Source organism: Ursus maritimus, unplaced genomic scaffold, assembly GCF_017311325.1.
Source record: "Ursus maritimus isolate PB19 unplaced genomic scaffold, ASM1731132v1 scaffold_15, whole genome shotgun sequence".
Taxonomy (NCBI): Eukaryota; Metazoa; Chordata; class Mammalia; order Carnivora; family Ursidae; genus Ursus; species Ursus maritimus.
In genome coordinates this window covers 55276730-55302105 of record NW_024423897.1, presented here as the reverse complement: position 1 = coordinate 55302105, position 25376 = coordinate 55276730, and the positions used below count along the sequence as shown (strand labels likewise).

Here is a 25376-nt window from a genome sequence, read left to right as displayed (position 1 = left end):
CACCAACAATGTAGGAGGGATCCCCTTTCTCCACATCCTCTCCAGCAATTGTTGTTTCTTGCCTTGTCAATTTTTGCAAGGCCCTTCAGGAGCACAGGGACAAGGGCGTGGCAGGAGGGGACAAGCAGGCAGGCACTGGAGGTCCCGCTATTCATCCGGGGGTAAACCGACGCCGAGCTGAGCTTTCAGCTGTATGTTCTGAAAAAACCCAGTTGCCAAAATATTTTGTCTCCTAATTCAGCAATTCTGGGCTCCGCTTGGGGAGCATGGGGAGAGTTTTTGTTTCATGGATATAGAATTTGGGCTTGGGCTGACGGAAAGTTCTGGAGATGGATAGTGGGGATGGTTACACAACAGTGTGAATGGACTTAATGCCACTGAATAAACTGTATACTTAAAGACAGTTAAAATGGTAAATTTTATGTGATGTGTATTTGACCACAACTAAGAATAAACACAAAACAAACAAAACAAAAACTCTTGAAAGACAGGCCTTTCCAAATGCTTCTGTTATTTGCCATAAACATTTCCTCCCACCACGGCCTCTCTAGTATATTGAAGACCTGCTCCAAAGGAAAATAAAAGAAGCCAGTGTCATTTCAAGGACATTTTTATACCGTCAATATTGCATACATTTCTTTCCCACAAATTCTGGAAGTTTTTAAGTGGCATATGGGAGTCCAGAATGAGAGATCTTCAGAATTTGGGGGGGTTCCAGATTCTGAACCAAATCAGCTTGAGTGCCAGGGCCCTTAGAAGATGTGGAGGCAAAGCTGGGGGGGGGTGTCATGGGACCAGGGTCCTGGCAGGATAGGGAGGAATGGGGCAATGCAGTGAGTCAAGTTGTTTCCCCTCAAAATTTAAGTCCACGTGGAACCTGTGAATGTGACCTTATTTGGAAATAGGGTCTTTGCAGGTGTCATTAGATGGATCTCGATTTCAACTCATGTCCTTATAAGAAGAGGGAAAGACAGAGAGTCACAGTGGGGAGAAGGCACATAAAGACGAGTGGGGGGGGCAGAGCTGGGAGTGACACAGCTGAATCAAGGAACACCTGGGGCCACCAGGAACTGGGAAGGCAGGAAGGATCCTCCCTTGCTTTCAAAGGGAGCACATCCTGCTGACACTTCATTTTACTTTATTTTATTTTATTTTTTTATTTTATTTTATTATTTATTTATTAAGTTCAGTTAGCCAACATATCGTACGTCATTAGTTTTTGATGTAGTGTTTAGTGATTCCTTAGTTGCGTGTAACACCCAGGGCTCATCACATCATGTGACAGCTTGATTTTAGGCTCCAGAACAGGGAGAGAATAAATCCCTGCTGTTTGAAGCCACCCAGCATTTGGTCCCTTGCGAGGGCAGTCCCAGGACACGGATAGAGGCCTTCCTGCAGGCAAAGGTGTGGATTGCCAGCCAGGATGGGGTGTGAGGTGGAGGAATGGGAAGGAATGCTGGGTCTTGTTGCAGGGTCAGGAATCCCAGCCTCACCAGGTGTGCAGGAAAGAGAATTTACGTGCTCCCCTACCTGAAACAGCCAGTGAGCCTTGGCTTCAGAGTGGCTGGACCTGGTCGTTCAGCAGAAGCAATCTAAAACCTTCCTTTCTCCATCTCTTGGCTCAGCTTGAGAGTCTGATGCACTCAGGAGCCTCTTTGTGGCCCGGCTTTGGGAACCTGCCCACCCAGATGGATCCGAGCAGATGCGGAAGTGGGGCGATCTGAGTGGCCAGACCTGGGTCCCGCTCACGCCCTTGGACTGACACAGGGACGGGGGGGGGTGCCTCTCGAAGGAAAAGTGGGTGTTATTATTAAGAGAAGCAGACAGGGATCTGAACAGGCAGAAACAACAGAAGCTGGAACTAAGAAGCACCCCATATCTTTGCCTCTGTGTCCCCCCCACCTCAGCTCTTTCACCCATGAGTGACAACACTAAGCGTCGCGTTGAGCACTCAGTGTCATGGGATCTGGCAGGGTGATCCAGCTGTGAAGAAGCACCATTCCAGATGTGCTGACCTCGGGGCTCCGCCAAGTGGGCCTGCGCCCAGCCCAGGGCCCTGACTCGGGGGTCCAGGACTGTCCACTTGGATGACAATTTCATGACGCACCTGGCCTCTCAGAGAGTAAATCCAGATGGTCAGCCCTGACTATGCATATGGTAAATTTCCTAGGTGAATCTGACTGGGGGAGAACATAGTAATCAGAGGGAAAAGATGTTGCACACGAGAAAACGCGTCCTTTTACCTTGGAAGGCTCTTACTCAGGGACCTGGGGAGCTTCCTGGGGCCTGTGCTGATTCTTTCTGACACGCAGCCAGCCAGCGTCTGCCGCGGGGGTCTTAGGCCCGCCAATCCCAGGGATAAGCTGGGGATTATGTCTCAGGGATAAAGACATTGGTGCCTAGGTCACCTGGCTGGAAATAGGCTCTAAATTGAGGGCAGTGGGGTGGGGATGGAATGAAGCAAACGGGAGAGATAAATGGAATTGCAGGGGTACTTATTTTTCTACTTAGGGGGCATCTCAGCCGGTCGTAGCGGCCAAACAGCCCACCCCGAGCATTCCCCTGTGGTGGGGCAGGTGCCCGTGGTAGCCAGTCACCCCTGTGCTGAGAGGCAGAGAACAGCTGTGAAGAAATGCCAGGAGAGGACGGGGAGAAGGTGAGAGAAGGCAGTGGAAGTGGGGGTAAGAGAGAAGATGTACATAATACAAGCGAGTCCTTGGAGATGTTTATTGGACCCCAGACAGGGTCGGAAGTGCTTCTCCATCCCGCCTCCTGACAAGCCCGTGATGCAGGAGCTAGGATTTCCCCCTTCTCAAGGATTCAGAGATGGAGCCTGCTTGCGGCCTTTCCGACAGTCACGAACATTCACTGAAACACAACATGTTCATGACCCCGGAGTTGAAAAGCCACCCGTGGAGTTTGGATGTTCCCGCCACAGTATTTGCTCACCGTGTTCTACGATTGTGAAATCCGCTGGCCCCCAGGGCTGCAAGGCTGAATGTCCCTCCAGGATGCTCAGAGCCTGTGTGTGCGTGTGTGCGTGTGTGCGTGTGTGTGTGTGTGTGTGTAGGGGGCGGTGTGGAAGCGCACGATTGCAGTGCGGCAGAATGATGCTGTTGCTGGGGGCAGCACCTGAAACACTGGGAGGAAACAAAGGGCCTGGGGTTTCCCAGCAGGCACCAGCACCTTTGGAGAGTTCCCAGGGCAGGACATCGGCGCCAGTGCGAGGAAGTGATGGTTATGGAGTTAAATCGTGTGTGTGTGGGGGGGGGGGGAGGGTGTGTCTATGAATGCCAACACAAGGGGAGGGACACTGTCCCCTGGCACGGCAGACAATGAAGGGTTTCAAGATAGGAATGAGTTAGTCAGGACTTTTTCAGTTGCAAAGGACAGAAACCAAATCCAAAGTAGTGTAGGCAGAGAAAGGAATGTGTTAGAAGAACTCTGGGGACAGGCGTCCAAGGACCCCAGGACTAGAAAACGGGCTTTAGGGTGGAGCCAGGACTTCCTCTTTACTTCTGACTGGTCTAGGCTTCGCCATGATTGGCAGAATTCCTCCCTTGGCAGATGGGTATTGTCCATGTGGTGGGAAACTTCTGTGGAGCAGGGTATCACAAGGCAGGTGTGTCCATGTGGCCAAGTGCCACAGGACAGGTGCCTCTGAATAGAGGCTCCCATGACAGGAGTACCTTGGGGTGGCAGGACTGACTGACATCATGCCAGTTTAGGGAACAGAGATCTGATTTCCTGGCTTCAGTATGAAAAGCCTCGGGGAAGAACTCTGATTGGTCTAGTTTCGGTCACATGACCAACGCTGGACCAATCACTATGGCCAGAAGAACAGAGTACACAGGCCTGAGTCATGTGACTACCACGTGACCTGGTCCTGCCCTAGGTGGAAGGAAGGAGGTGAGCGTGCTATGACTGGCAGCCCTCTCCCCAGAGGAGACCTTTTCTGAAGGAAAGGGATGAAATGCTGATGGACGAGCAACAGGTGTTTGCAGCAGGGAGGCGGGACCTGGCTGGGATTTAGAGCTTACTGGGCAGGTGGCCATGGGAGGGGGGAGGGGCGGGGCCTGCCGCTCCCTGGATGTGGGCAGTCAGGAGCACTGTCTGTCAACTTTGTAAAGCACAAGTGCACCTGCCCCAGCCTCCGTAAGAATAACAACCCAAGTCAAGTTCTGAATGGTATCTGAAATTCAAAATAGATTGTCAAGAAGATAAAGAAAACTAAATGAGTGCGGCTTTGCTTCCAAACCACGTGCCCCTACCTAGAGAGCCACAGAGCGCATGCTCTCCTGCTAGGAGAGAAAAGGTCAAAACTCGAATGGAGCAGTTGTGTTGGTGAGAAGGGAGCCATCCTAGTGGTGTGTAGACCGGTGCTTCTCACTGCAGCAAGCCCAAGAATCCCCTGGGGATCGGGTCCAAATGCAGATCCTGGCTCAGGAGATCTGGGGTGGGGCCTGAGATTCTGCCTTTGCAGCAAGCTCCTAAGCGGTGGTGATGCCATGGCCCCCACACCCCACTTGAGTCATGAGGACTTGAACCGAATGAGTGTTGGATGAAGCAGTGAGGTGCCTGTCATGGCAGCCACCAAGATGGCGCTACCCGTGTTTCCCCTCAGTCAGGTGGAGCTGGAAGTGCTGGCGTAGACCAGGAAATGGGCCTTCTCCGAGCTGGCGCCAGTCCAAGTGCTCCAGGCCACTCAGCTGCCCCCTGGACACATGGAATATTTGTGGAGAGCAGAAGGGAAGGGAGGATCTGCTCTCACCCTTGGATTAGAGCCCGAGGACCTCAGTGGGGTCCCCCTCGGGGCACCTGGGGGGGGGTGAGAGAGGGAGGGGCCCATCAGCTCTTCCTGGCAACAGGGATGGGTGCCCCATTCCCAACCTCACTATTGTAGGTTGAATAATGTTGCCCAAAGATACCAGACTTTAATGTCTGGAACCTATAAGTGTTACTTTATGTGGTAAAGTCCTTGCACATACAACTAAATTAAGGAACTGGAGGTGGGGAATTAGCCTGGCTTATCATCGGGCCTTGGCCCTCATTGGAAGGGCCCTAAATGCAATCACATGGATCCTTATAAGAGGGAGGCAGAAGGAGCTTGCCACAGAAGAAGAGCGGCCATGTGATCAGGGAGGCAGAGATCAGAGTGACGCAGCCACAAGCCGAGGAAAGAGGGCAGCCCCCCTCCCGCGGCGCCCGGGCCCCCCACCCCCACTGAAGCTGGAGGAAGGAGGGTAGGTGTTCTCCCCCCAGAGTCTCTGCGGAAGTGAAGCCTCTGGCACCTTCATTTCAGCTTCTGGCCTCCAGAATGGTGAGCGAACGTATTTCTGTGGTTTTAAGCCACCCAGTTTGTGGTCCTTCATTGTAGGAGCCATGGGAACCGGGGCAGCCTCCCCAGTGCTGGTAGATACCTCCCCTCCTCCCCACCACCGTCCCTGCAGAGCCAAGGCGCACCTTCCCGCTACTGACCGTGGGGGTGTTCGCGTGGGGCAGCGAAGCCTCAGGGTGTGGAGAATGTTCTGGGGATGAGCCACAGGCGGCCTGGATGGCTGAAGGGAAAGGGCAGAGCAGGAAGCGGATCCATGACCCCAAGGAATGGCGTCCACATCCACACAGGGAAGGTCTGGCTCCCTGGGCTCAGCCTCCGCTCCCACCCAGCCTTGGCAGGGCAATGTCAGGCTGTCCACGCTCAGTCTTCTCCCCTAAATCCCTCTTTCCCTGACCCAGCAACGCGGACGCCCCATTCTTACCCACTCTCACCCCCACGCTGCCCCAGCCCTGCCCCCACGACTTTCCCTAGGCAGCAGTGGGCGGGGCCATGGATTGCCCTCCCCTTTGTTTTTATTGGGACCTGAACCTGCTCCAAAGCCCTCCTGTCTTCCCTTCTGGGTCTCAAGAGCCCAGTGTATGAATTAAAAGCACCGTTTGTTAAAAGCCCTATCTTTTGTGCTCCTGCAGTAAGGAGCCTGTTCGTGTGTGGGCATCAGAGACAAAGGGAAGAAAAAAAAGCACAAAAATTTTATTTTGAGATCTTCTAGGGCCCAACAGAGTGGCTCGCCAAGAAAGGATCTGTTTGAATGGAACGGTGTAGAGGTACAAACAGTACCCGGGGGCGAATGGGCCGAGTGAACATCATCCCGGTGGTGACAAGGGTGGAGTTATGGTTTGCATTGTGGCCCCCCAAAAAGATATGGTGAAGCCCTAACCCTCAGGACCTCAGAATGTGACTAATTTGAAAACTGGGTCGTTGCAGATATCATTAGTTGAGATGAGGTCCTCCTGGAGTCAAGTGGACCTGAATCCAGTAGGATTGGTGTCCTACGAAGCCTGCCACTTGAAGACAGGGACACACGGGGAAAACGCCAGTGATGTCAGTGGCAAAGATTGGAATCCCACATCCACAAGCCAAGGAATGCCGAAGATTGCTGGCCAACCACGGGCAGGTACGTGAAAAGCAAGGGAGGGTGCTAACCAGAGGCCCTGCCAAAACCTTGATCTTGCACTTCTAGCCTCCAGAATTTTGACACTGAATTTCTGGTGCTTAAGCCACCTGGTCTGTGGTACTTTGTAATGGTGGCCACAGGCGACAAAGACAGTAGTGCCTACCCTGTCCTTGCCCGCCCCTCTGCCACAGTCCCTGGCCAGCCCCCAAGGGTGAACCTTCTTTTCCTCTTTGGCACCCACAACACCACCCTTTTCCTGTGTCTGAAAATGGCTGATGACGGTTAGGGAACCCCACTGAGGGTGGCAGTCCGATAAGGGGAGCGTGACAGTCAGGGATCCGATATTTGACAGAACCTCTTTAGGCCGTCAGAAGAGGCACCTGCAGAAAGTCCCAGCTTCCCTTGTGCCCTTGGCCTTGCTCAAACCTCACTGGAACTTTTGCAAGGAAATGCCTTCAGCACCAGATGACAGCCCACACGAGGAAGCCAAGAATGTCACGTTGCGGCCAAATCTTGGATTTGCCTCCTAATAGAGGGTAGGGTCACCCAGCTCGCTCAGCTGACCTGATTCTGAATAACTTCTGGCCATTTCCAAAAATCACTTCCGGACTGGGAAGGTGAAGGGCATCTGTTGAAGAGACATTACAGTCCCATGCCTCTGGCAGCTCACGTCAGGGCCACCGATGGGATTGAACGGCTTCATTCTGAACAGTTTTGGGGGTTTCAGAAATAGAGGAAACAGAACTTCCTTTTGGTTAACGCCCTTCTCTTATTTCATCATCTCACCGCAAGGCTGAAACCAGCCCATCCTGAGCGAGGCAAAGGAAGCTTGTATTTGTTTCCCTAGGCTGGGCTAAATTCCTGAGTATTCTTCCAGCGGGAATGACCCAACATTTTCCACTGAGATTTCCCTCTGTGTTTCTTGACCCACCACACATGGAGGCTTCCAGTTAACCGAGCTCTTTACATCAAAGAGCAGGTGAAACATGCCTCTTGCTCCTGGCATATTTTTATATCTTCCTTATCCTTGTTTCTATTCTTTCCTTCCTACCTTTTTGATTTTGTTTGGTGTTGGTGCCTGAACTGAGCGTTCATTCGGTCTCTGTGTTGTTGTGTGAGGCTGGAGTTTATCATTTTTATTTCTGAGTAGAATCCCACTGTTTGAGGGGCGCCTGGGTGGCTCAGTCAGTGAAGCATCTGCCTTCAGCTCAGGTCATGATCCTAGGGTCCTGGGATCGAGTCCCACATCGGGCTCCCTGCTCAGTGGGGAGTCTGCTTCTCCCTCTGCCTGCTGCTCCCCCTGCTTCTGTGTTCTCGCTCTCAAAGAAAATCTTTTTTTAAAAAAGAAATAGGGTGATTAGAGATGTCATTAGTTAATATGAGGTCGTACTGGAACAGAGCGGTCCTAATCCAATATGATTGGTGTCTTATAAAAAGTGGAAATTTGGACAAAGGTACACACACTGGGAGAATGTCATATGAAGATTGGGGTAAGGTGTCACAAGCCTAAGATTGCCAGCAAACCTCCAGAAGCCAGAGGAGAGACCTGGAACAGATTCTGTCTCACAGCCCTCAGGGGAGACGAAGCCTGCTGACCCCTTGATCTTGGGCTTCTAGACTTGACAGCTGTGAGACATTCAGTTGCGGTTCTTTCAGCCACTGGCTTTATGGCATTTATTATGGCAGCCCTAGCAAATAGTACACGGAGTGATTATTCACTTTCAGAAAGATGTCTATTTGGTAAAGAACGCTCACCAAGTTAGGGTTCCTTGAGGTACCCTGATTAGCTATTGTGCTTACAATACATTTTGGCTTTTAACGGGGTGCCTGGGCGGCTCAGTCGGTTGGGTGTCTGACTTTTGATTTGTCTCCAGTCGTGATCTCAGGGTTGTGAGGTCGAGCCCCGCATTGGGCTTGGCGTTGAGCATGGAGTCTGCTTGAGATTCTCTCTCCTTCTGCCCCTCCCCCCCTCAAAATACATAAATGAAATCTTTAAAGACAATAGATAAAATTTGATTCAGGAGGCCATCGAATGCATGATTTGTTAGGTTTCTGAAACTTGCAGGGGAGGTAAGCCGTGACTGGGTGGTAATGAGCAGCTAGCCGGTTCTGATCAGCACGCCTCCATATATGGGTGGCCCGAGGCGAGAGAAGGACACCCCCCACCGCGTGGGGTTCTGGGAGCAGCCATAGCACAGAACAGCAGAGCGGGGCATATGGCAGGTCACGACATTCATCCTCCGTGCCTTCCCCTGCCTCCCTGGTCTCCTTTCCGGCTGGGCTGACCCTTACGTCTCCCTGCTCCCCTACACGCCCCGGACACCCCCTCCGGCACCTCTCTCTGCATCTGGGCCTTGCACACGCCGTGGGCTGCAGCCCAAGTTCCTCTCCCGGAGAGGTTGCCCTCCACGCCAGTCTGACGGTGACTGTGGCCCCCTCCAGCCACTGTCCTAGAGACACCACTGTGAAGGGTGGGCCAAAGCATCTTCGGCGGTACCTGGACCTCGGTGGGTAGCCTGAAGAATCAGTATTTTGCCTTGGCAGAGAGCTTGCCTGCCCTGGAAGCCTCTCGGCAACTCAGCCCCTAGGGGATTTCTCTGGAAGGTTGAGAGGAGGGGAGGTCTCTTCCCTGAGGTCTGCGCTCACATCCTGCAGCTGGAAGCACAGATATAGGATGCGCTCTTCCTAAGAACACGTGACCCAGAATGGGGCTAAAAATAGTGCAATTTCTTAAAATTACCCGAGGCTTTGATTATGGAGTATATTGGCTTTCCGTGGCTGCCACAGCGAAGCGCCACAGACCGCGGGGCGGGGGCTTCAAACGGCAGGAACTTATTCTGCAGCAGTTCTGGAGGTGAGATGTCCCAAAAGGGACCCTCCCCTCCCTCTCCTCCTTCTGGCGGCCACCGCCGATCCTCCATGTTCTCGATTTAGAGCCGCCTCCCTTCAGTCTCTGTCTCTGGGTGCACGTGGCCTTGACCCTGCGGTCTGTGGCTCCATGTCCAAATCTCTCTCTTCATCCGGACGCCAGTCATATTGGAGGTAGGGCCTGCCCGACCCCAGGATGACCTCGTCTTAACTTGATTATGTCTGCAAAGCCCCTGTTTCCAAATAAGGTCCCATCCTGAGGTTCTGGGTGGGGATAAACTCTGGGGACACACTGTTGAACCCAGTCCACAGATTATCTCCTATTTCAAAGTCAGTGTTTTGCTTCATTAAATATGTTAAGCATTTGAGAATCTCTTGCCCCACTGCCTTGAACTTGGATAGTTTAGATATTCAGAGAACCTTTGTGGATGAGGATAATCTCTGTGTCTTAGCGGCTTTCCATAATGTAATTTTCCGTCTTCCTCTTGGGAAGCCGAGTAGGAGATTCTGATGAGCAGGGGGGTGTCCGCCCGAGCAGTGACTTGGGGCCCCAAGGTTGTTTGGTGGGCTTCCCAGGTCTCTGCTTGTCCTCATCAAGCCTCGGCGGGGAGAGCATGCAGGGGGGTGCTCGGCGGGTCTGCTGGGCCGGGCCTGCAAGTGCTGCCCGTCACATCCACGGGCATTCTGCAGGCACAGGCCACGCTGAGGAGCAAAGGTAGCTGGAAAGTGGAGGGGGCAGGGGCCGGAAGAAGAGGAGAGGACTAAGGGAGGAACCCAGCTGGGACTCGCAGATCAAGGTGGCACCTAGGACAGGCTCATCCCAGCAGGAATTTTCCTTGGGCTTCTTCTTCCCCTAGTTCTTCCATCTGTCTTGCTAAGCACTGGCTGGCCTCTACTCCGACGTCCTAGTCTCCCGACTCTGAGGTACAATCCCTTGGACACCAAGATGCAAACATCACAGGAGCAGCGGCCCTTAAAGGGTGGCCCTCGCTGAATAAATCCTGACTCGTGCTCTTGTACATGGCCTAAGGGAACCTGGATGGCCCAGACGGAGGGAGGGGGGAGGCTGTACCAGGGCAGGGCTCTGCGGATCGGAGTCATGAACTTCAGGCTGTGCCTGCCTCCTGCTCTCACCAGGGGCTTTGCAACCCTGCCTCCTGAGACTGGGGCCCTGGCAGGAGGGGCTGGTGCTGGGGGAGCCAGGACCCAGGGAACCCGAGCGGGGGCACAGGCCACACCTGGGCAGTGCTGCTTGAAAGATTAAGCGCACTCTCTCGCTTACCTGGCTGGTGGTTTTCCAACCGCCACACGAGGCCAGGTGGAAGCCAGTTCTTAAAAATGAAATAGTACCAAATAGAAGACTAGCAGGGTACACAGAACAATAGAACATAGTAAGAGAAATACGTTTCAGGAAACTTTGATTTCCCTTTATATATATATCTGTTCTGTGCGTTGTGATGTAAAGCATTTCTTACCGAGGGTTGCAACCAAAACCATCTGAAAGCTACGGGAACTTGAAAGTAGATGATAAACAGACCCCAGGGACGTAATAATGATGTTCTAGTTTTCACAAATGCTCTGTGCATCCTGGCAGGAGAGATGGTGTGATGTGGAGGATGAGCCTGAGCTGGGTTTGGATCGTGGCTGAACCACTCCCCCCCCCCCCGCCCCCACCCAGGAAGTACTTGGGAGGGTTGCTTCTTTCCCCTGAGCCTCCATTTTCTCATCTGTTAAATGGGCTAAATAATTACCTTGGTGAGGAGGAGGAGGAGAAGGAGGAAATATGACTCACACTTATCAAGTGCTTCCCATCCCGGAGCTTGTTCTGAGCATCTTGCGTCCGTCTCCACAGTGTTCCTCTGATTAAGTCCCGGTACCCTCAGGTGTATCTGTGCAGACTAGGAAGCTGAGACCCGGGGAGGTCAGGTAACATGCCCAAGTGACCTGATGTACGTGGAAATGCCTGATACAGTGCTTTGCACACAGAACCGAACAATTGTCAATTTCTTTACCATGATTTCATTTTGAACACTTTAAAGAATCCTTAAATATAAACAGATGGGCACGTTGCTGGAAGGCCGTGGGAGAGGCTGGCTGGCGAGCTGCTGGAAAACTGCTTTAAGAGGGCTCTGGAGCTGTGAAGTCAGACCCCCCCCATCCCCTGGAGACAAGGGCTGCCCTCCTGAATTTTCAGCATCAGAGGAACCACATGCATTGAGAGGAAGGGACCCTCGCATCTGGCCCTGAGGGGAAGACTCAGCTGTGACTTCCAGAAGGAAAGATAATGATGGGCCGGCCTGTCATTAAACTGGCGTATGACAGTTTTTAAAGACTAGAGACCCAGGAACCCCCAGCCCTACCCTGTACCCCCTGGAATCAACACTGCCTCCAAGAAAAAGCCTGCCGTTCAAACGCAGCTCAGGAGAGGGATGGCTCCCACCCGGGACCCACAGAGCTGAACTCCCTTGGAGGGCATCAGACAAGTCATTAGACCAAACTGCGAGCCGCAATTACGTCTTTGTTTCACAGAAATTATAAACAGAAAGCAAAGAGAGGATTGCATCACACCGTCCCAGGGGCAAGGGGACATTTGCTCTGAAAACAAGTCCGTGGAAGTGCGAAGAAGCCTTGGGAAGCACTTCCTTGGCTTCTCAGCAGTTCTGACCTTGTGCAGCTCAGCAGTAGGACTCCCCCCACCCCCCCACCCACCCCCGCGCCACAGAGAGCTTCTCCCCCTCTCAGAGGTCCCCCTGCCCTGTTCTGATGCTGGCTAATTCCAAATAGTCTTTCCATATCATCTTAACTGCACAAGGTGCTTTATGCCTTATGTTAGTACACTTTTCTTTTAAATCGAATCCATGACTTGTTTTGGCTTCATTAGCAAAACTCAGTAGTTTATCTTGCACGGTGCTAAGTTCAGAGTGGGCATGAAATAAATGTGGGAAAAAAAGATGATGCTAGCTATCATAATGTGCACAGTTATATAGCATTCAAACTGATCATGAACTCAGAGACTCAGAGCTGACTTGCTGGAGCGCTTTCTCTGCCTCCTGTCCTATCCGTGGAAACACCCCAGTGGCTGCGCCCTGTCTTGCAGGAGCCGCCTCCCTGCCTCACCTGCAAATAGCATCACCGCAGACCTGGAAATGAGGGCAGGTGGGGGTGAAGCCTGGCTCAGGGGAAGAGAAATCAGGGGGCCTCCTACATGAGCCCGGAGCAGAGGTGCTGAACCCAAGTTCCCGCTTCCCTTTCTCCAGCCCACTCAGAGCAGAGACCTGTCCCCCAGGCCCCTGGGTGCCCAGGCACACCCTGCCAGCTGCAGCAGGACCCCTGGCTCTGGAGCTTGCAGTGAGCTTGGGGCTCAGGGTCTGCGGAATGGGGGATGGTGGTGGACACAGGCAACTCCAGGGGGTGGGGACAGATGCCTCAGGGCAGGTCAGAGGAGCCCCGGCCAGGCTGAGGTCATGGGGGCATAGGCTCTCCCTGTCTGCTCACTGGGGTAACACTCCCATCCTGGCTGGGACTGTCCCCTCACCCCCAGTCTCATCTGTCCTTGATGGGAGTATGAGCCTGAGCAGGAAGAGCTCTTCCCAGTCCTGCTCCAAGGGAAACTGCCTTCCTGGGTAATGAAGCTCTGTGCTGGGATGTCGGTTCCTTACATCGATGTCCCTTGATTGACGACGTTGCAAAGCAGTTCCTCAGGATCCTCGGAGAGCAGAAGAACCAAGAGCGGAGCTACGGGGCCAAGTGAATCCCTGAGAGCAGTCTTTCTCTCTCTCTCTCTTTAAAATCCATTCCAGAGGAAGATTTGGGCCGCTGTAACAGAATACCGCAGCCCGGGGCTGGGGGGCGGGGGGCGCTTCAACAACAGAAATGAATTTTCTCACAGTCCTTGAGGCTGGAAGTCCAAGACCAAGGAGTGGAGGGGTTGGCCCCTCCAGAAGCCTCTCTCCTTGGCTTGCAGGCGGCCCCTTCCCATCGAGTCCTCACGTGGCCTTTTCTCTGTGCATGCGCATCTCTCGTGTCCCCTTGTCTTTCTACGAGGAGGCCAGTCCTGTTGGGTCAGGGGTCCACCCTTCGACTTCATTTAATCTCAGTGACCTTCTTCCAGGCCCCATCTCCAAATACAGTCACATGTGGGTTAGAGCTGCAGCGTATGAATTTTGAAAGGACACAACTCAGTCCCTAACAAGAAGAAAGTAACTTCTAAGTGGCTCCCACAGGCTTCCAGGTTGTGTTTTGGTCTGAGGCAAAACACCCAAACTCCACAGCCTAGGAGAACGTTCACTAGAGCCTCAGACGTACAAATACAGGTGTTCACCATAAATCCCGTGGTGAATGTCAACTATCTGGAGTGGCCCAGACTCTCAGACACACGAAGTCACTGTTAGCAGGAAGGATTCTCTCAGAGGTTGTGTCCCAGGAGCCAACCAAGAGCAGCACTTGGGGCTTGAGCACACAGGTCTGCTGAGCTAACCCTGTAAGTCCCTCTGGCTGGGACATTTGGGAGCTGCTACTGTCATGCCAGCTGTTACCAATCTGACTCATCTTTGCCAGCGTGATTTGGGAGAAATTATATGTTTTTATCCTAATTTTTATGTATTTGTCAGGGAAGGAGAAAAACTCTCCACACCTTTCATTGCCATTGGGATTTCTTCTGTACTTTGTCTAGTCGTTGAATTTGTTTATGTCTATGTTGGGTCACTGATATTTTTTTCCTAGTTTATAGAAGCCGTTATGCATTATGTATGTTAGCCCTCTGTCACATATCGCAAATATTTTCCTTTTAACTTTATTCTTTTTCGTAAACCACACACTAATATATAATTTTTATGTTGTCAATTGGCCAGCCTTTTCTTTCATAATTTCAGACTTTAGTGGGAGGAGAAGAAAGACTTTCCTCTCCTCAAATTATATACTCTCCCTTATTCTTCTCATGCTGTATTTTTAAACATTTAAATATTTAACTTTTGAGGATGTTTCGTTGTATGTTGTATTCATGTCCTAGGCCTGCTGTACTAAATGGCCACAAACTGGGCGGCTTAGACAACAAAACATTTATTCGCTCACCATTCTGGGTGCTGGGGCTGAGGTGTCAGCAGGGCTGTGCTTCCTCTGAAGGCTCTAGGGAAGGCTTTACTCCCTGCCTTTCTCCTGGCTTCTGAAGTTGCTGGCAATCTTTGGCATTCCTTGGCATTCCTTGGCTTGCAGACACACATTCCAATCTCTGCCTCTCATCTTCACGTGTGTCTCTTCTCCTCTTCTTATAAGGACCTCAGTCATATTGGATTAGGGTCCACCCTCCCCATCTCATGTCCACTTGATCTTATAAACTCCACCCACATGCCCACCCTTGATTGGTCAGAGCTGGGCACCTGACCCCAGCTGGGCCAGTCAGAGCCCTTCCTTGGATTTCTGAGCTTGGGTGGGAGCGGTAGGTTGTAATTGTCCTCTGGTGGTGAACACCCAGGCTCATGGCTGGTGGCAGAGCCTGGTGGCGGGTAGGAAAAAGTGAACACAAATGGAAGCCAAGATAATCTCTGGAGAGAGTTTCTGCTTTGTCCCGGGGTGTCTCTGAGGCCCAACTACATCCTATGCCCTTTCTGGGTACTATGGGCCATCTGTTAGGTTTCAGCCCAAAGCCCTCACTGATATAAAGACCATATTTCATCTTCTCTGCATATCTGACAGGGGTAGACAGCGGGGCACACACTACATCTCACATGATCATCGAATGAATGAAATAGCAAAGTTTTAGGGACACATTGTCAACATCACAGTGTTTGCAGTCCCTGCCATTAGATTCCCGTTTCTAGAACCTGGTGAATCAGAACCGTATCACACTTTCTTCCTTGGGGGTAATTTCAAACATGTTGAACAACATTCATTTTAACCAGCACCTTTAAGACACTGTGTAGGTGATTTGCAAAAACAATCTGCTGACCTAATGAAATCAGAACAGCCTTGTTTTCCATCCTAAACTCAGGGATTAAAGAGGAAAAGCCGGTGTAAGCAGGGCGCCCGGGTGAGCACAGCTGGGGAGACGTGCAGGGAGCAGATTGCACGGCTCAGCATGGCCCAAGTCAGGGAAAGTCAGCTAGCACACAACCTCAAATGACAAAAATAAGTTCATTAAAATAAATAAAGGAAATCCAGATTTTACTTCTCAAACAGCTCATCTTAAAACATAAATAATTCAAGACAATGCATTGGTTGGACAAGTTATTTCTACTTCGTGGCTATGGCCACACTAGGAACAGAAACAAGACACAGGTGTATATTTTGGCAAAAGGAGACTGTCTTGTTTGCTTGTTTAAAACTAAACTGTTTTCGGAGAGCCTGAGTGGCTCAGTCGGCTGAGCATCTGACTCTTGATTTCAGCGTGGGTCATGATCTCAGGGTTGTGGGGTCTCGGGCCCCGCGCTGGGTGTGGAGCCTGCTTGGGATTCTCTCTCTCCCTGTCCCTCTCTGCCCCCCTCACTCTCTCTCACCAAAAAGGAAACAAACAAAAAACTGTTTTCTTCTGATTATAAAACATACAAGTCCATTTATAAGAAATCTGCAAAATATCAGAAAATATAATGCCCAGGGCTGGGTCATATGAGAAGGGTTAGGGCAGAAGTGGGTGGGGGGTCAGGCATGGCTCACACGTGCCCCTGGGAGGGCGGTGTCTGTGGGACCAGGCAGGGTGGTCTGCTACCTGGGCAAGAGAGCCTCACGCCAAAGCCTGGTGCTTAACTTCTCCGCTGTTGAGACTGTAAGGAAACCTGCCTGAGTCTGTAGAGCAGAGGGCAGCAAGACACCCACCGTGAACGGGGTTTCTACACTTGGGTGTTGAAGAAGGTCCGGTGAGACCTTTCCAGGCTTTAGAGGGAGTCCGGGCAGCACCCATGGTGACCGTGGCCTCAGTGGAGAGCTTGAGGGGTTCAGCTTCAGCACATTGAGGCACTGACCTCGGCTCCAGCAGCAGCAGGCCTTGGGGTCCCAGGCTCTGATGGCCCTGAAAGGCAGTGTCAGTCCCAGGGGTGGTTCTATGGCGGCAGAGACAGTGGCTTGTGTTGGGAGCATGTTGTTGAATGTACACCCCCTGTTAGAAGCCCCACGGCACCCTATGCGTCCCCCCTGCACAGCGCTGACAGCAATTCCAATGAATGATTAACTGTAAAGTATCTGTCTCAGCAGTCGGGTAACCAGCTGTCTGTTAAATATGGTGGCCAACCTGTCTAGTTTGTCCGTGGTTTCCCCAGTTTAAGCACTGAATATACTGCATCCCAGGGACGCCCTCAGTCCTGGGCAAACCAGAACCCTTGGTCACCCTACTTTGCAGACGGATGGAAATTTCCATGAGCAGGGCCCCAGTGTCTGTTATTTGTGGCATCTCCTGTATCCCCACTTGGACAGGGCGCCTTGCACAGAATATGCATCCAATGAATGCTTGCCGCACGGGAATTATGATTACTGGAAATGCTCAGTAGGTATACGCGGAATAAATGTCCCCTTGCCAGTAAATGAGTTGTTTTCCATAAGATAATATATTAATACAAAATGGGACAAACTGGATTTATAGATTCATCTGAAAGGAAATAGAGATTTTTATGTAAGTAGAGAGTGCCGAGTAGGATAAGTTTAGCAGGATAAATCCTCTAAAAAAGATCAGCCAATGGCCTCAAGGGGGTTGGTGCTGATTCCTTGAACCAGTCTGTAAATGGAGATTAGGGATTTCCAGATCCGCTTGCATATGAGAAGCCAGCGCAAGAAAGACAGACGTTAAGCAAGTGGGACAGTAAGAGTAAGAACCTACATGCTTGTCACCCGCCATAGCAATCCCACAAACATTCCCTTGGATGGGATGCCTCAGACCATAGCAGGCTTGGAGAGGGGACGGGATTTTCTCAAGGACACATACAGAGTGGAGATTTGAAAGCCAGGCCACGTGTGTGCTTTCATTGCCTGATTCTCCTATTTCACGTTCACCGGGGCCCTGGTGATGACATCCAGTGGCCAGTAAATGGTTTCCTAAGGCTCCCTAAGCTGTATAGACGCACCTGTAACTGTAAGCTGATGACCACGTGGCCAATGTTAAATGCGGGGAAAAGGGCCAGCACAGCAGGCCTGGTTGCTGGCTCCTTGCATGTTTCCAAGGAAACCTGGAGCCATGATTAACCCTTGGCCAGTCCTTGGGAAGGTGGCTCTCAGAAGGTTTATTACGTCAGTGATGGATGATTTTGCTGTGTGTACCTGGAGCAGTGGACCGGGCCCTTCCAGCTTGCTGGGCTGCCTTCACAGATGTTAAGATTGACGATGTATGCCTGGTTTCATCGTTGGCGTCCTGAGTTTCAGTTGCCATGGGAGACAGATAGCAGGGTAAGTCTATCCGACACTCCCCCCAAAACACCTTGGCCCCTGAGATCTACATGGGTGTCCCTGGACAGAGGCTTTCCACACATGACCCCATAGTTCTCTGCCAGAGAAAAAGCACATTCTGAGTAGACTCAGGTGAGGAGGCAGGACAGGGGAGGGCTGGACTTCTCTGGGCTCCCGGATGCATAGCTTTTCCAGCTACTTGCTCTCTGCGTCCTTTGCTGTCATAAATCTTAGCCCTGAGTACAACTTACTGTGGAGTCTTTTCCGTCTTTCTAGCAAATCACTAAACTTAGGGAGATGTGGGCCCTGAAATGCACAAAAGGAAGCAGTAAAAGCCCCCTTTGTCTTTATTCTGCTGGGTGCTACCCAGGCCCGAGAGCCAGCTCTCCGCGCACCCGACCTCCTCCACATGCGAACGCGGGCTGTGAGAAACAAAGGTGAGAGTAGTCACAGCAAACCAGGAGCTCCAGTTATAAAGCCCTTGCAAGGGGTTTCTCTTCAGCTTACAGCCCCAGGGGCCACCCACCTGGAAAACAGGTGGCAAAGAAGCATGATGTCTGGGCAGAGGGGAGTAGGTGGGGTGAAGGTGCCTGGAGAACAAATTTCAGGGTTGGTTGCTTTTTGGAATTTCTGGGATTTGTGGATTCAGGTTAATATACATACCTGGAGCCAAAGGCACAAGGGCTTCCCTAGACCTCTGTTACTCATGACTGGCTCAGCCAGACAAGTGCTTAGGGTCAGAGTGTCCCCTAGACCTGCAAAGCCTCCTCTGTGTGAGCATATTTGTTTCATGGTCCAGAAGCACATGGCAAATCCATTCTTTCTCTTTTTCTCTATCTGTCTATCAATGTGTCATCTATCATCTAACTACATACTCATCCTGAAGACTTTGATATATATAAACTGGTGAACACAATCATAGACACAAATATAAATTAAACAATTAAAAAGTAAGATAACTGAATAATTACACATATACTTGCTGTTGAAAGAAAGTCCCGGCATTTTTTTGCATCAATAATTAATGATTCGGGGCGCCTGAGTGGCTTAGTCAGTCAGTTAAGCATCTGCCCTCGGCTCAGGTCATGATCCAGGGTCCTGGGATTGAGCCCTGCATCGGGCTCCTTGCTCAGTGGGGAGTCTGCTTCTCCCTCTGCCACTCCCCCTGTTTGTGATCTCTCTCTCTCTGTGTCAAATAAATAAATAAAATCTTCAAAAAAAATTATTGGTTAATTCAGAAGTGCCTGGCTGGCTCAGTCAGAAGACCATGTGACCCTTGATCTTGAGGTTGTAAGTTCACATGGTGTGTAGAGAGCACTTAAAAATAAAATCTTTAAAAAAAACTAATGGCTAATTCAGAATAGCCAAAATAATCTTTAAAAAGAAGGTCAATGTAGGAAGACAGACTCACACTGCCCTCCAATAAAACATGCAACAAAGCAATAGTAATCAAGACAGCATGGTGCTTGCCTAGGGTAAGCATATTGACCAATATAGTAGAATTCCGAGTCCAGAAATAAACCCATGTGTCTATGGGCAATTGATTTTCAGCAAGAACGCCAAGAGCATTCAGTGCGAGAAAGGATGTCTTTTCAACAAATGGTGCTGGGACAACTGGATAGCCACATGCAGAAGAATGAATTTTGATTCTTACCTCACATCTGTACAAAAATCAACTTAAAATGAATCAAAGGTCTAAATGTAAGAGCTGAAACTATAGAACACTCAAAAGAGTTTTATATGGGAAAACCTTCATGATATTGAATTTGGTAATGGTTTCTTAGGTATGGTACCAAAAGCACAAGGAAAACAAGTAGATAAATTGTACTTCGTTACAATGAAAAGGACATCATCAAGAAAGTGAAAAGATAACCCACAGAATAAGAGGAAATATTTGCAAACCACGTAACTGAGAAGAGTTTAATATCCAGAATACAGAAATAACTCCTACAACTCAACAAGACGGACAACCCGATTTAAAAATGGGCAAAAGGCTTGCGTAGACCTTTTCCCAAAGATGATAGACAAAAACACGGGAACAGATGGGACTCAAACTTAAGTCAACATTATCAATAAACAGGTTTAACTGACATCAAGTCAAGTCTACAGAAAATTCTGTAGCGACATCCTGGGGCACTCGATAAGTAGATACTAGTGCTCCATCAATGATGGATTTCCTGGCTCAGATACTGAACCACATTAACTCCTAACCCTCATAACAACCCCAGGGAGGATCACTATTATCTCTTATTTTGCACACGAGAGGTTAAAAGGACTTGTCTGAAGCCACACAGCCCGCGACGCCAGCAACCAAGATGGGAGGTTCTTGGCCAGAGTTGGGATGGCCTCCCTAGCACTTCACCACACACCCCATTCTTCTTGGTCTTGCCCTCCTGGAGCATTGGTTGCGTCGCCAATAGGAAGCAGCTCTAAGGAAACGATCACAGTGTTCTTATCGCTCTGGGACTGAAGCCAACAGTTCTGAGCTAAGACGGCAGGTTCACACACGGCATCATGGCCTCATCCCCACTTGCGCCATGAGCGGCGTTTGTCGTGGTTTTATTGCTCAGTTATGAGTCAATTGCTTAAATTGGCATCCGTGCATCTCACACCAAATTGGAAAAAAAGATGGGTTCAGCCAGTTGGCATTTTAGGAGTATCTGAAATATTTAAATGTACCAGCTCAAGCATTTGTGCATTCCCGTTAAGGAAAACAAAAAACAAGCAAACAAAAAAACCCAGATTGCTGCCAAACCTATTTTGAGCATCATTTGCGTAGACAAATTGCCCTGCCACCTGCTGCCCAAGGCCAGGGAGAGAGAAGTTAGACGGAGCCTCCTTCTGTCTGCCTCTGGAGGTCATTTAAAGGCAAGCAGTCCTTTGGGGAAATGCTCTTGGTCCCTGCTTCTGAGTTATTGTAAAGAATTATAGCCACGCAGTGAGTCTGCATTTTGGTTCTGCGTCTATCGGCCACCACGAAGGAACAGAGTAGCTCAGCCGGTTGCATTTGCTCCATAATTTTTCAGCACAAATACCTACTTAGCCTTGGCCAATGGGCCAAATGCTTTAAATTCTTTACGTGATTTAAATGCCTTACATTCTTTCAAAAGAGTCTGTCATGTCCGGGAGCCAGCAAAGCATCACACACCTACTCGGTGTCTGGAGATGGAAGGGGGTCGAACTGGCTAGTCACAAAGCTCTTCATCTAACACAGCTGTCCTCCAAAACAGGTGCACAGCAGCATTACCCGGGGACCCTGTAGAAAGTACCGATGTTGCCCGGCCCCAGACAATTCAGCCAGACCCCGTGGACGGGCCCCGGAACGTACGTTCTCAACGAGCTCCCAAGCAACAAAATTGGCAAATGATTTAGGTCAGGATTGTACAGAGTTGATGAAAAGTAGTGCTTTTCTTGTCTTCCATCACCCAGGTACCAGGGAAGACTCCAGAGGCCACAGTCAGGAACTGTTGGGCCTTCTCTAATCAGACCATAATTTTAGGTAAATTAGTCCACCTAAAATGCTCAGATGTTACCCATCCATGGTGGTTTCTCATTCACAGGAACAAGACAACCAAAGCAAGAAGTTAATACATGGAGGCCCGAGGTCACTAAAATCGAGACAAGGAAGATTCTGAAGTAGGCAGGTGTGTGGCAAGCTCTGTTTTCCACAGTGTTCCCTCCCTTTCCTCACGCCCTTCTGCCGTGTGACCTTGTCACTCCCGCCAGGGAGAGGCTCTTTCTTCCAGCGCCTGGAAACTGCGCTGCCTGTGGTTCGCTTGGAACTAATAGAATGCGGCAGCTGTGATGCTGCGTGACTTCTGAGGTCAGAACAGGTCCCGAGGCTTCTGCCCAGTTCTCCTGGAATATTCCTTCTTGGGGTGCTCCTGCTCAGATCCCCGTCACCATGCTGGGAGAAGCCCAAGCCACGTGCAGGGAGGGGCTCTATCCACCATGGCAGAACCCAGCCTTTGAGTCATCCCAACCCAGGTGCTGAGAACCGAGAAGCCTCCAGATGATCCCCAGCCCCAAGCCACTCATGTCTTCCCCGCTGAGGCTTCCATCTCCCCATTCCGTCCCACTCAAATTCTTGACCCACAGAATCCCTAAAAAATGGTTCTTGTTTGATGCCATTAAATTTGGGATGCTTCTTACACAGCATGGGTAACTGGAATAACGGGACTTATCCAGTGTCATGTCATGAGGGTTTTTGGGTGATGGAACCCCAGGGATAGGGACCCTCAGTGAGGCCAGGCCTCTAGGCTCTGGTTGAGACCAGCTCCAGAGCTGCCTGGGTTCAAATCTAGTCTTTTCCACTTACCAGCTCTGTGACCTTGGGAAAGTTACTTAACCTCTCTGTGCCTCTCAGTTTATCTGTGTAGCAGAGATAATAGTAGCAATCACGAGTGGGTTGTTTTGAGGATTAACTATTTCATGTATGAATAGCCCCTGGCTCACTGGAAACACTGTGTTGGGAACATTCACAATTTGCACAGCCCTCGGGCAGAATTTGATCACTGGAGTTCAGCTCTGATCCCGAGGGCATTTATACTTGGAGGACAGTCCTGTTTCTTTGTCTCAGGTTCTGTGTCTCTTCTTGTCTGTGAGCTGGGAACTCGGGGCATAAAGAAAGATGCTGCCTTCCCACCGGAGGGAGCTGGAGGGTTCCCGGGAAAAAGCACAGTGGTGGAATCGAGAATAAAGTGAAGCAGGAGAAAACCAGGCAAAGAAGTTGGAGAGGAAGGGAGCCTGGCCTGGGCGGGAGGGTCGGTGTTTCAGTGGTGTGTGTGCTTGTGTATGTATGCATGTATGTGTGTGTGTGTGTGTGTGCATGCGTGCACGTGTGTGTTTGTGCTGTGTGTTACACGTGTGCGTGCTGTGCGTGTGGATGTGTGTGTATGTATTCGTGTGCGTGTATATGCATGTGAGTTGTGCGTGCATGTGTGATGCATGTGTGTGTGTTGTGTGTGCGCATGTGAGTTGTGCATGCATGTGTGATGTGTGTGTGTGTGTGTGTGGACGCACACATGTCGGAGGTGACCCCAGGACAGGATGGGAGAATGCCTCTGGAGGAGTGAGCCAGGGTTAGCCAGTGAAGGGCACACGAGATGTGACCCCCGCTCGCCGAGCTTCAGGAGTCGGGGATTTTCCGCAAGGCGGCGGCAGTCACGGTGATGGGAAGGCCCTCTGGGAAAGGGCCTCCGGCAGAGGTGAAGGGGGCGTGGGGGGAACACAGGCATGACAAGCTCCATGGTTCCCAAGACTGTGGTACCGTCGGGGTCCTCAGCTCACCCAGGACAACGGTCCTCCGTGTCCTCCCACAGGGAGGGATCACATCCAGTCTCTGTCCATGGTATATGCGGATACACGACTCTGTTCTTCAGCTGATTTTTCTCGCAGTCTCTCTCGTCCTGGTGAACGAGCTAGCTCCGCTGTCCCCGGTCACCAAACAGCAGAGTCCTCCTTGCCAGCTTCCCTGCACCGTCTGCGGACGGCTGCCTGCCCCGCACGACCAGTAAGCCGCATCCGGGCGTGTGAAATGTTGAACCCAGGGCGGGGGCTGTTACGACAGTTTTAAAGACCTTGGCGTTACTTTGATGAAAGCGCCACGTCTGATAAACTGTCACGCCCTCAAATCTACATGTGCCATCTGCCTTTGTTAGAGACAATGATGGGATGGTTTTCCTGTAGAGGGTTCCAGCCACTGCTCTCAGGCTTGGCCAGAAAAGGAGATTTATGGTGTCATCACTTTGGCTCCCGAATGGTTAAGCGTCATGGTGCTGGGAGTTGGCACATAGTGGGTACTTAATAAATGTTTGTGGGACGAGCGTGAATGAAAAACGGAATAGAAGGCACTGGCAGTGAGGAGGCCCTAATTAAAATTGTTCTAATTTAAATCTCCCAGCCTGGAGCAGCTGTGATTTCCAACGTCACCCGTGCAAGGCACGTGCCTGCTCAGTACCTGGATGCTACAGAGAGGAGGAAAAAGATCAGAATAAGAGCCCGACTAATGCTGCCCACTGCCTTGGGCCACGGGACCTGCCTGTCTCTGCCTGCATTTCCCCCCGCCCCCCGGGCCTCCCCACCATCTTTACTGGCAGGCTCCCCACCCGGGGGTCAGGGGCTCCAAGGGTCTTAGAATGGGGTTGAGCAAATTCATGCCCCCGGAAACAGCACTTGAGTGGCAGGTGTGGCCTCTTGGGGACGCTCTCGTGGGTGACCTTACCTGGCCCTTGGGCCCGTGCATTGGCAGCTCCCACACCGGACGGGCCTTGGTGCCCAGCCCGTCGGCCTGTCCAGCTAAGCGCGGTAGCTCATCATTTCCCACCTCCGCGTCCTTCAGGGGGACGCCCCTTCCTCCTGGTTTCCTGGGGGCAGGCTCTGGTGGCTCAGGTGCCACCCCTCCGGGAGCGTGGGCCTCCCCAGCGTGACCGGCCTCAGGCAGACGCCACAGCCTTCTCCACAGCGGGGGAAGACACATCACGATTATGCAACTGACTCTTCACAACCTCGGGATGCCCGGGTCCCGTAGAGGAGTCACCTTGAGAAGCGAGAGGCGTATTTCAGCGTGCCCAGAACTTGAACTGCTTGCAGACCTCGTGGCAAGTTGTTTTGAATAGATGCCCATTAAAAACAATTTGAAAACCGTCAAACTCCACGGGTTGATTTGAATTCGAGAAAAAGCTGAGTCATTCAGAGCTGAGTCTGGGGAGCAAGGTGAATGATCAAATTTGAATAAATAAGGTATTTTAGGTGAAAACTGAGGGCTGCCTTTAAACAATCAAACTGGTTTTTGTACCTAAGCCTAAACCTGAATTTTGTAAGTACCACGTAGATGTCTTGGGCAAAGACAACTGTATTGTTTGAAAGTATTTTTTCCCAAGATTTCCCAGAATGACCTTCATTGAGGCAAATATAGTCGTGTTTGTTTTAAAAGCCAGTCGTATTCGTTTATTGCTACAAGTACCTTCTAGAAACAAACTTGAATAAGCCAGGACGATCAAGGTAATGTCCCCCAACGGACATCAGACTACGCGCTCTGTAAGATGTCCTAACTTTAGAAAGTAATAGTTGTTTGGTGTGTATATGGACTGTTTCCCATTTTCTTTACTTTCGGTCTTCGCAGAAGTAACAGGTGCCTCCAAGTGACAGAGCCTCTCGTGCAGAACTAGCCCCAGTCCCTAAGTTCCCACAGAGGCCCCCCATCAGACTATTTCCAGCCTCTCTCCTAAGTTGCTACACTCGCATCATTTGGAGTTTTTATGACAGACTCATTTAGCAACACCCATCCCAGCCCTCTGCCTTGTTAGCAAAAAACTACCATTCAACCCAGATAAATATATTCTTCTTGCAGCCAGAGGCCCACTGAATGAAACAGAAGTCACCTGGCTTCTGTAAAATTTCTCTTTCCTGATGAAAGGCACAGACATGGCCACAGCCTCCCCTTGTCTTCCTTTTTGCTGTCTTGAAGGTAAACACAATATCTGGGGCTGCAGCAGCCCTTTTGAAACCAAGAGGAAACAAGACTGAGGATAAAAAAGCAACTCGGTAAGGACCAGGATGAGCGTGGGTCCCTGATGCCGTTGTTCAGCAGTGAAAGCAAGGCCAGCCATCTCAGACTTCTGGGCTCCTTAGCATCCAAGAAGCACAAGACCATTTGCTCTGGCGGCCAGCCTCTCTGGTCCTAGTAGCACA

General features: G+C 50.9%; 1 long non-coding RNA gene across 3 annotated transcripts; it reads left to right on the top strand.

Annotated features, from left to right (window-relative positions):
- Nucleotides 1-5097: 5097 nt before the first annotated feature.
- Nucleotides 5098-24617, top strand: LOC121102771. Of its 3 annotated transcripts, XR_005834892.1 has the most exons (4): nucleotides 5098-5320; nucleotides 6263-6452; nucleotides 21245-21328; nucleotides 23587-24617. It is a non-coding gene; the product is annotated as an uncharacterized LOC121102771 (long non-coding RNA). The 3 variants fall into 3 exon arrangements; XR_005834891.1 differs by lacking the exon at nucleotides 21245-21328; XR_005834890.1 differs by lacking the exon at nucleotides 23587-24617 and having other exon boundaries at nucleotides 21245-21839.
- The last annotated feature ends 759 nt before the right edge of the window (nucleotides 24618-25376 follow it).